General features: G+C 42.8%; 1 protein-coding gene across 5 annotated transcripts in view; it reads left to right on the top strand.

Annotated features, from left to right (window-relative positions):
- Positions 1 to 2,600: 2,600 nt before the first annotated feature.
- sorbs3 (sorbin and SH3 domain containing 3) overlaps positions 2,601 to 9,836 on the top strand; it is a 22,397-nt gene continuing 15,161 nt past the window's right edge. Inside the window, exon 1 of one of the 5 annotated variants that reach the window (XM_046034509.1) lies at positions 2,601 to 2,690. The gene's annotated coding sequence lies outside the window, so the exon portion shown is untranslated. Of the gene's footprint in view, positions 2,691 to 5,294; positions 5,531 to 9,836 lie in introns of those variants that run through there. The other 4 variants (XM_046034510.1, XM_046034508.1, XM_046034511.1 and 1 more) reach the window with 4 other exon arrangements.

The raw sequence follows: 9,836 nt of genomic DNA, 5'->3' as shown, positions 1-9,836 counted from the left end.
GCGTGTCTGTAAACAACTATGTCTCTTCGTTCTGTCCAGTTAAATATGGTGTGCCTCAGGGGTCGGTCTTAGGACCCATTTTGTTTTCCTTGTATCTGCTTCCCCTTGGACATATTATCCATAAACATGGCATTTCTTTTCGTATTTATGCTGATGACACACAAATATACTTGCCCGTCAGATCCACAGACCCTGGAATGCTGATTTCACTTAACAACTGCCTTTGTGAAGTTAAAAAATGGATGTCAAATAATTTCCTCCAGCTGAACTCAGACAAAACAGAAATCCTGGTCATTGGGTCCCAGCAGATGGCAAAACAAATACTGCCATCTGCTGGTTCCCTAGTAAATCACATTAAGCCTGTGGTAAAGAACCTTGGTGTTTGGTTTGATAGTAATTTAAATTTCGAGCAGCACACCACAAAACTTGTTCAATCATGTTTTTATCAACTTAGAATTATAGCAAAAATTCGATCTATGTTAACTTTTAAGGACACCGAGACCATTTTAACCAGAACAAAGAAATATGACCACATTACTCCTATTTTAGCTTCATTACACAGGCTCCCAGTGTGTTTTAGAATTGACTTCTAATTCTATTGATCACTTTTAAAGATCTTCATGGCCTCTTGCCTTGTTATATTTCTGAACTTTTAGTCCCATACACACCAGCACGTACCTTGAGATCCTCGGGCAGAGGTCTGTTGTCTGTTCCAGAGTCTCGACTGAAAAATAAAGGGGACAGAGCGTTTGCTGTCAGGGCCCCGAGGCTCTGGAACAGTCTGCCCGAGAAAATCAGGTCAGCTGAGTCAGTGAACTCTTTTAAGTCCCTTCTTAAAACATACTTTTATAGGAGAGCCTTTCCTGATCTTATTTGACTTTATTTTATCCCTTTTATTTTATTCTATTTTACTAATTTTATATTTATCTTAAACGTGTATTTTAGTCTTTTCAATGTTTTCTTGCTTTTATCTCGTATTGTTTTTGTATTATTGTCTTTTGGGTATTATTGTCTTTGCACTTGTTAAAGCACTTTGTAACTTGTTTTTGAAAAGTGCTCTACAAATAAAGATTATTATTATTATTATATTATTATTATTACACGCATTGCATTTAGGCTACTAAACATAAACTGTTATGTGTAAATATTACATATTTACTGTGATATGTAGGATTGTATGATTTGAATTAGAAATGTTTTCTAAGTTTTTGTGCTTTGAAACCATTTCTACAGATAGATGGTGGCGTGTTTGTGATTCTGGCGACACCTGTCTGTCCTCATGGTAAAATATCAACTCCACACAGTTCTTCTCAGGACCACTAAGAGGCAGTGTTATACTGCTTATCACATGAATGTCTGCAGCAAACTAACTCTGTGAAAGTAAGATAAGTGGATAGTTTCTAAAAAGTGCATCTTGTTTATCGCATTTTGGAAATAGATGTTTGTTCAGCATCAGCTAGAAGACACGATCCATTTTCTAACATTACAGGTACATTATCAGACCATTGATGGAATAAGAATCAATACTAATATTTGTTCAGATGTAACAAAGCTGCAGTGCAAATCCTAAACTAAATGTTTCTTTCCACATCTGTTACAGTTTGTTTCTCATCTGGACTGCTATCCGACTGAAGCTCAAAGTGTCACTGTGGAGCTGTTGGGTAAACATGGTCATCTTCCGGGCCCATCGTGCAGATGGACTCCAGAGTAGCTGAGAGATGTGACCTTTGGTGGCTGATCTCGCATCCAACCTGATAAATATTTGTCTTGGATGGCAGAACTGAGAACTTGAGTCAGAGTGCAGGAATCCAGCAGGCGTCCGCAGACTAATATCTCAGGACAAGGCAACATAGGAGTGGGAACCGACAGATAAACCTCTCAGGGAGCTCCACAGGAGCTTTACACTTAAACTGTAGTGACAGAAATACAGCTGCTTTGCTGCGATGACACTGTGGACTTAAAAAGGAAAGTAGTTACACAGCTTGTCTTGGCTTTGCAGCAAGGTTCTCTCATACTGGCTGAGTAAGACAGGCTTGGTACTGGAACTGAACATGGAAATAGAGACTTCTCTGAGGCCCTGAAGTGTTTGTATGTGTGGGCCTTACATACAAACACTTGAGGGACTAAGAAATTCACTCTTTCATGAATGTAAAGCTGGAGCTTGCAGAGGTGAGACACCAGGTGAAGACAACTGAGCCATCTGGATCTCATAGAAAGCACTCCAGACTGTCTTTTGTGTCTGATCTGAATGTGACAGACACAGTGAATAGACCATGCTATTATAATATGTGTGTCAGTCGGGCCTATTTATTGAGATGGTGATGGAAATCGCCTCCTCTTCCTTTGCATGTAAAACACTGGAGGGCGGTGCCACTGAGCCTGTATGGGAATCTCTATTATTTCCAGCTGTGGATGGAAACTATTACTGAGCGCCTTCTCCCTGATGAGCTTCAAAGTGCATGCTCACACAGACACACACACATACACACGCCTACGGACACGCAGTCAAACATTCGGACCCACGCTGAATCATTCACCAAAGATAAAAGACACCCTGTTGGCCTGAGAAAGAGAAAGAGGGAGGGAGGGAGGGAGAGGGAGAGAAGAGAAGCGGTTCCCTCCTTCATTTCCATTCACTTCCTCGCTCCGTCTGCACTGAGGAGACCTCACTGCTCAGCCTGCACTCGCCTGTAAGTACAACTTGTGCTGTGACTGGTTTAGTATCACAGGGAAGTAGATATTTACAATTGAAAAGGAAAGGAGTTTTCTGTCACTGCCATGTAATTCAGTGGTTCAGGCTGACATTTCGATTTGAAAGAAAAGTGTCTCCGACACGTTTGAGCATCATGTTGTTTTCCTTCATCACTCGGTTTATCACTGGAAACCACTGAGACAAACAAAACAGGGCTGTTTATCACTCCTCTGTGACTTACTTCTTTTAAATTTTCTCCGAACATTGTTGAGCAACAGTTTGCAGCAGTTATATAGAAGAGGGCGGACATGAGGAGGACTTTACTACAGCAGATGCCAATCTTTTACTGTCTGTGGTTCAGAAGATGGTTATCGTCAGACCTCTGTCCAAAAGCTTCCCTTTTGTTGTGCTTTGTTGTTTTGGTCTTTGGTGTTAGTGTGTGAATATCTCCCTGTTAGAAATGTACTCAATCATTTCTTTTTCATTTTTAATTTTTTCCTCTTCTTCACCGAATGTCTCAAAATAAGCATCCTAAGAGCAGCAGGTCCCATGAGGATTTATGACTATACCAGAGATTGTTTGTCCCAGAGTCCTGGGACATGCATAACTCAGAAAAAATGTTGTTTACTGGTAAAATAAACCCTGATGCTTTTGTGTTTGTTCTCAGAGACATTCCACAAGCACTTCCCCCAATGACACTACTGGTACTAGTACTGTACGATGTTCAGATCCTGTCTTCCATGGTTATACTTTAGTGGAAGCATAACAGTCATGCTTTACCTGTCGACTTGAAGCTCTTCACTTATATCTTCATTTGATGATAACGTCTATCTTGTCTCTTATGTTTTGTGAGGTGACCTTGAGTGTTCAGAAAGGCGCCTATAAATAAAATGCATTATTATTATTATTATCTTGTGACTTTTACAGACTTGCTGTCCCTTGTTCCCTCAGAGGTGAGAGAAGCTGCTGGTTAAAAAAAAACATATAGTCATCAAATGATATAGTTTTGGATGATATAATAGATTTTTGTCTTTATGTCATGGTTTAGTCACTCGCTGGAATGGCTGCCAGGCTTTTTAATGAGCTTCTGTAGTAACATACTGGCACATACAACTGAAAAGACAGCGGTTGGTCTTTACAGCGTAGTAAAGGTATGCTGGAATCCATCCATCTCAGAAGGAACTGAGGTACAACACCATGCCTCTCTCCTACTCTTACAATGTTTCTCTGTAACAACAAAAAAAGAGGCTGGAATTGGTGAAGCCTTGCTTTTGTTCAATGAAGAGACTGAGACAAAGTGAACAAGGATCCAGTGTGGGAGAGAGGTGTCAGGTCCCGGGCCAAAGCTGCAATCGCCTCTTGCGTGATTACCTCATTTAGCTGCAGAGTGACAGGGTGTCAGATGTGGTCACAGCAGGGTGAAAGTCTGCTCCGGCGGGACACAGATTATGAAAGGAGCCTCCTCCTGAAGCCTGCACTGCCCAGCTTGCCCCTCAGGTTCAGCGGCTCAACTGTTTGGCAAAAACAACCCTGTTAGGAGTACAGGCTCAGTAAATGGATATCTTCCCTGAGTTTCGCTCTACCAAGCCAGACCACTGAATTATTAAGAAAGCGCTGAGTCTTCAGTTTCAAGCTCAAACTGGCCAGCACATGCACACACACATACACACACCCATTCACACACCACTTTTAAATGAATGGATGGACCATTGACTAGACCCTGTTAAATATTAGTCTTTGACCTGTCTTTAGTTTACTGCTAGAAACCAACTTACTTTTGCGTTAGAAAGCTGACTGCACTTGCTGTCAGGTGACTGGTTCATTCACCTGCACTGTGGACTTTGTAACTCAGGTCACCTGCTGCAGAGTCAGTGCCAAAACAAGCCTGTCAGCATGTGTGATTTCAGGTTTAACGCAGTTCGTCTTCATTGGCAAGAACTGCAGACAAACTGGAAATCCTGGATTTATTTGGGCAGGAACTGTATGCAAGAGCAACAGTGAGAATGTGAGACTGCTTCATTTCTCTTGGACTGTTGTTGGCTCTGTGGTTTGATCAGCCATCCTACCGGAATTTGAATTCTATGTGACTTATCTGTGCATCTACCGCTTCTTCTGATTTGAATAGTTTGAACATCTCTCAGTGACAGGTCATTTATTTCAACCTTGACATCAAACAGTATCGCTTGTGTATGTGTGTGTGTGTGTGCGTGTTTGTGTGTGTGTGTGTGTGTGTGTGTGTGTGATCATGGGAGAAAGGTCAGCAGGACTTTCTGTCCGTGGTGGACTTTATGGTGTAGACTAATGACTCTGAAACACTTCCAGAGCTACTGGGACAGAAAGAGCTCTTGATCTCCCTTCATGCCTTCGCACTCATCACACACACACACACACTCACACACACACACACACAAACACACGCACACAAAAGCAGAGGGAGGCATGGGGGAGATAAAGCTAGTCACTGGGCAGTGTCTGGGCGGTGGAGGTAACAAACTATTTGCATTCCCCTTCGGTTAACCCTGCGCTGTGAAATATCACCTTATCACAACAATAGGTCGGCTTCACTGAAGGAGGTGCCCTGAGCTGACAGGCCAAGAGCAGGGTGCCTTTTGAACGGGGGCCGAAGTGGGGTTGCTATGGTGATGCCTGTCAACCGGGAAGTCCTCTAAGGAGGCAGGCAGTACCAGAGAGAGAGAGAGAGAGAGAAAGAGGCAGAATGCTTGTGTGTCCTGTGTAGTTTCATGAGTGAGAGGAAAAGAGCAGGGAGGGCTTGCAGCGTGGTTTACGTGCAGGCAGACCGACTGAGGTGTGAGGTCACTTGTTGGTGCCACTTTTAAGGTGAGTACACTCTTTCCCACGGGAGCACAGATTTATATCACAGGGAGGGAGCTTTAACATTGAGACTGTGGAAACGTATGTCTGGTCGGCTGTGGTTTTTTAAGGTTGAGTAACCTGTCTGACTTGCTCAGGGCTCCACTGGAGTAGCTCTGCAGACCTACCCACGAGCACATTGTGTTAAAAGAAAAATGCTTTTGCAGTGCACCTGAAAACAAGTTGACCTGTGTGATCTGTGTAGTTTCGATGTTGAAACAGACCTGTAGGAGTTCAGCTTTTGGGCAAGTGGAGGCGAGAGCAGCTGTGAGATACAGCTGGAGCACAGGGAGAAAGAGAAAGGGCACCGTGGGCAGTGTTTCCCAACATGTCATCCCTCATTGCTCTACCCAGTGTGCAACGACAACTGCCAGCTGAGCTCCACAGTGTCCGAGGAAATCATTTGTTCTGTCAGAGTACTTTCACATCCTGCCGCAGATTCCAGGCTGTAATAGCCTGAAATCAGGACAGCTCCCCTTACTGTCAAGGTGATTTCCACAGCTGGCTCTGATGCCCTTTGTGATCTTACTCTGGGTCCGAGCTGCCAGTCCTCATATCCACAGGCGGCACTCAGCTTTGACGATGCAAAATGACAGGCATGAGGATTTGTGAAATGTTTCTGTGTTACTGTGTATTTTCTCATGCTTCGTCTGACACATTGTATTACAGTTTTACTTCTACAAATCTTGAATGATATGAAGTGCATTTGTTGTAAGAGCAAATCTGAGAAGACTGCACAGTACTCCAGCTCAGCGTTGGGCTCTGCTTGGAGAGTGAGGCTTTGATTTATTGCCCTGCTGGTCCTCCTGGGAACACATCGCCTCTCCATTGACAAGAAGCACACAAGCCAACTCTTCCATGTGGAGCACCATACAAGGAGGTGAAATACTTCCCTCCTGATAAATGTGTGTATCCCCCAATAACCGCATATCATAAACTTGCGGCTCCAGGACCTTGTATGGGCTGAGTCCGCACATCTGCTAAGTTGCAAGAGGGCAGCAATGGTTGTTTGATCAACCTCGCAGGACCTCTAACATTGCTCACATAACTGCAGAGTGACTCATTTAATGTGTTTAGAAATAAATGCCCGCTTTATTTATTCACCAAATGTGCTTTTAATTAGCATGTCATTACTTTTGAAGGCAGTATTTCTTCGGTTTTACAACTCCGTTATGTAACTTGTTGGGCAGCAGTCACATTGTGTAGTCTACGTGCAAATGGGTGATAAGACTTTACCCCTTAGGGTTGTCATGTTCTCAGTTATTATCCAGGAAATAAATACTTCATCAGAAGATCGGAATCTGTTTATACCTTTTGAAGGTTGTACAACATGACTAAGCGTGTTTACGGTCAAATGTATACGCAGGTCAGTGTTTGCTCCCAAAACAAAATCACCACCTTAAGCAAACATGGAGCTCGTATTTTGGCCGGTTTCCCTTGATGTACCCCATGTGAATAGGACTGTGTGCAGCAGTTCACACCTTATGAAGTCAATGATTAACTCGGCATTTCTCCTCATTACACTGCACAGAAGCAGAGAACAACGCTTCTGCTAATGAATGGAGATCAGTTCACAAGTGACAGTTTTATAAAACTGCTCATTACTGACACATTCTCCGCCGTCACTTACTTGTACAGATGATATATGGACAACGTGATTCTCCCCCTGACCGCAAATCATCACTTTTACTGACGGTGCACCGAGAGGTCGCAGAAGTTCATGGGTCAACGCTGTGACTGTTATTCACTAGAGGTATGCGGGGTCACCTTGACAGCCTTGTTCTCTGTGAGAACAATGCACGACGCTCTGCATGTGGTGGAGAAGGAGGTCACCGTAGGTCAGGGTCTTCTCAGGGAGACTTGGTCACATCCTTCTATGGAAGAAATTGAACGTTAGAAGAGGGACATTTGTTGACTAATGAGTGCTGAGAAATGCTGACCTCATAGCAAGTTCACTTATCAATTAACCTTACTGTGGTACTGAATGAAAACATTTGAGTGAATGGTTTTGTCTTTTTCACACATTTTTCAGGGTTTGTCAGTTTTTTCCTGTAATAGTGTTGTTATTGCATTATGTTGCTATTCCTAGCTGTGGAAAACTCTCATTGTGATTCACAGGAATCAGAGGGGTGTGGTGACCTTGAAGCTGCTGAGTAGGTCTGCTCTGGCTCAGCAACTTCAGACAGTAGTCAACATGATAGTCTGGTTCCTCTTCCGCTCCTTATTGGTAAAAAAAAAAAAAAAAAGGAGAAGAAAAAAATGCTTCACTAATGTGTAAATTTTTTCTTCTTTCTTTCTTCTCACAACACAAATGATTACTTTGATGATGTTTTGTGGAGTTTGTTTTGTGTGCAGTTTACAGAGTTTAACATCTGGCATCTTTTCAGAGACCGGATGAGTTTCCTGGGGAAAGAGGCAGTGATTTTAAGACTGAAATCCCCTGATTCCCATTTTGCATGTCCTCGGTTACTCTGTGACCAACTTAATGTAAAACATGGGTAGACAGAATATACACTGCAGTCACAGTAAGATGGAAATAAACAATACTGTTTTGAAGGCGAGTCTGAAGCAGGACATCATCTTCAGCTTCAGCTGAGATGCACATGGGCCTTTTATGGTTCTGTTTTGACTTCCATTCCAAAACCGATCCTGTGGTGATAATGGACCTCTCACACTGCAGGGGTTTAACTTGTAAATATGTGGTCTATAAAGTTCATAAACTTCAGAAAGATAACCTCAAGGTACTCACACACCACCAATTCTAAAAATCCAGTCTCCATGTGAAAGCTTATAGCTGCCTCCGCTACTGAGTCTCAGTAATTACATAAGAATGCACTGGCCGTTCAGAGAAAACCCAGGGAGAGCCAGACTTCTGGACATGGACAGGGATTTTCTTGCTAGATATCGACAGTGATTTTTCCTTATTAGGTAGGATTGTGTTTGGTGCTCTGGAAGGGGGGATGCATGTGCTCCTGGAGGATTTCTCTGCTGGATTTCTCCCCAGAGAAATGAGACACAGAGACACTGTTATGACATTTGCTTACTCATCAGGATGCTGCAATGCTGAAGCAGGGCGTTTCAGTTTTTGTGCCTCTGAGTGGAGGGAGTTCCAATGAAAACTTTTTAACAATTTAGTGAAAAGAAAAAGCGGTCCATAATTTGAATAATATTAAGGCAAATCTGAATTGTCAGACGTCGTCAGTGTGACCAGGCCTTTAAAGGTACAATGTGTAAGACATGACCAGAATTTTTGTTTAAAAAAGTCAAAATACATGACCAATAGAATGTGAATATGTAACATAGTTCTAACGTCATGTCAAAGACATCTATGTATTGTGTTGATTGACTGAAGTTAGCATGCTAACCATCTACCCCTGGCCCTTGTGTAATACCACTTGTACCGCGAGAGACGTTAGTGAGACACTTCAGCGTCCAGCCTGCCTTCAGTCCAGCATGGGAGGACGAAGGAGCAGAGCTGCCATGAGGGCTTGTCAATTAATGCGATGGCAAGAAAAGACACAGATAATCTACTATAAATGACATAAATGACATATTATTTGTGAAATAAATGTGTAAATAAATCAATTCCCCTGAATCCTCCCCCCCCCCCCCCCCCCCCCCCCCCCCCCCCATCCCCATATGATGAAATTTCAAGATCTGCCCATCCCCCATAATTCTTAGAAATAGTATCATTGCTGTTTGTTATTGTGGTTTTTAAATGACATACTTATTCCACATATTTGTCAGGGAGAAGCAGACACACAAGTCATTACAGATCATTATCTTTTAACTTCATTGTTGCAGAAGAAGCAACCCTTAATTTATGAGGTTATTATTAAGATAAGCTCCAACATTACATGTGATTAGAAAAGAGCAGAGGAGCAGAGAGTAGCCTGGCTGAGGGGGAAGAGAAGGAGAAAGAGGTGAAATGCTGCCGCCTATTTGTTTGGAACACGTGGCCAGGAATTACACATTGCACCTTTAAAGTGAATAGCAGCCTCCTGAGGGGGGATCTGGTGTAATTAAGCACCAGCATGTCAAACACATTGCAAATTAGATTACATTGAGCCATTATTTGTAAATGTTGCCTGTTTGCAGTGTTGCCTATTGTTAGAGGAATAATCAGCTGGCTGTGATTGCTGTAGGCGATGATAGGTCATCTGTCATGCCCGAGCAGTAACAGTATTGTTGTAGACACAATCCTCCGGTTCCCATTATTTTTCCTGTTATGTAACGCGGTTTATTGGGTGATGATGACTCAAATAGTGACATC

Source organism: Micropterus dolomieu, linkage group LG21 (genome assembly GCF_021292245.1).
Source record: "Micropterus dolomieu isolate WLL.071019.BEF.003 ecotype Adirondacks linkage group LG21, ASM2129224v1, whole genome shotgun sequence".
In the NCBI taxonomy this organism is placed as follows: domain Eukaryota; kingdom Metazoa; phylum Chordata; class Actinopteri; order Centrarchiformes; family Centrarchidae; genus Micropterus; species Micropterus dolomieu.
This window is presented reverse-complemented; position numbering and strand designations above follow the sequence as displayed.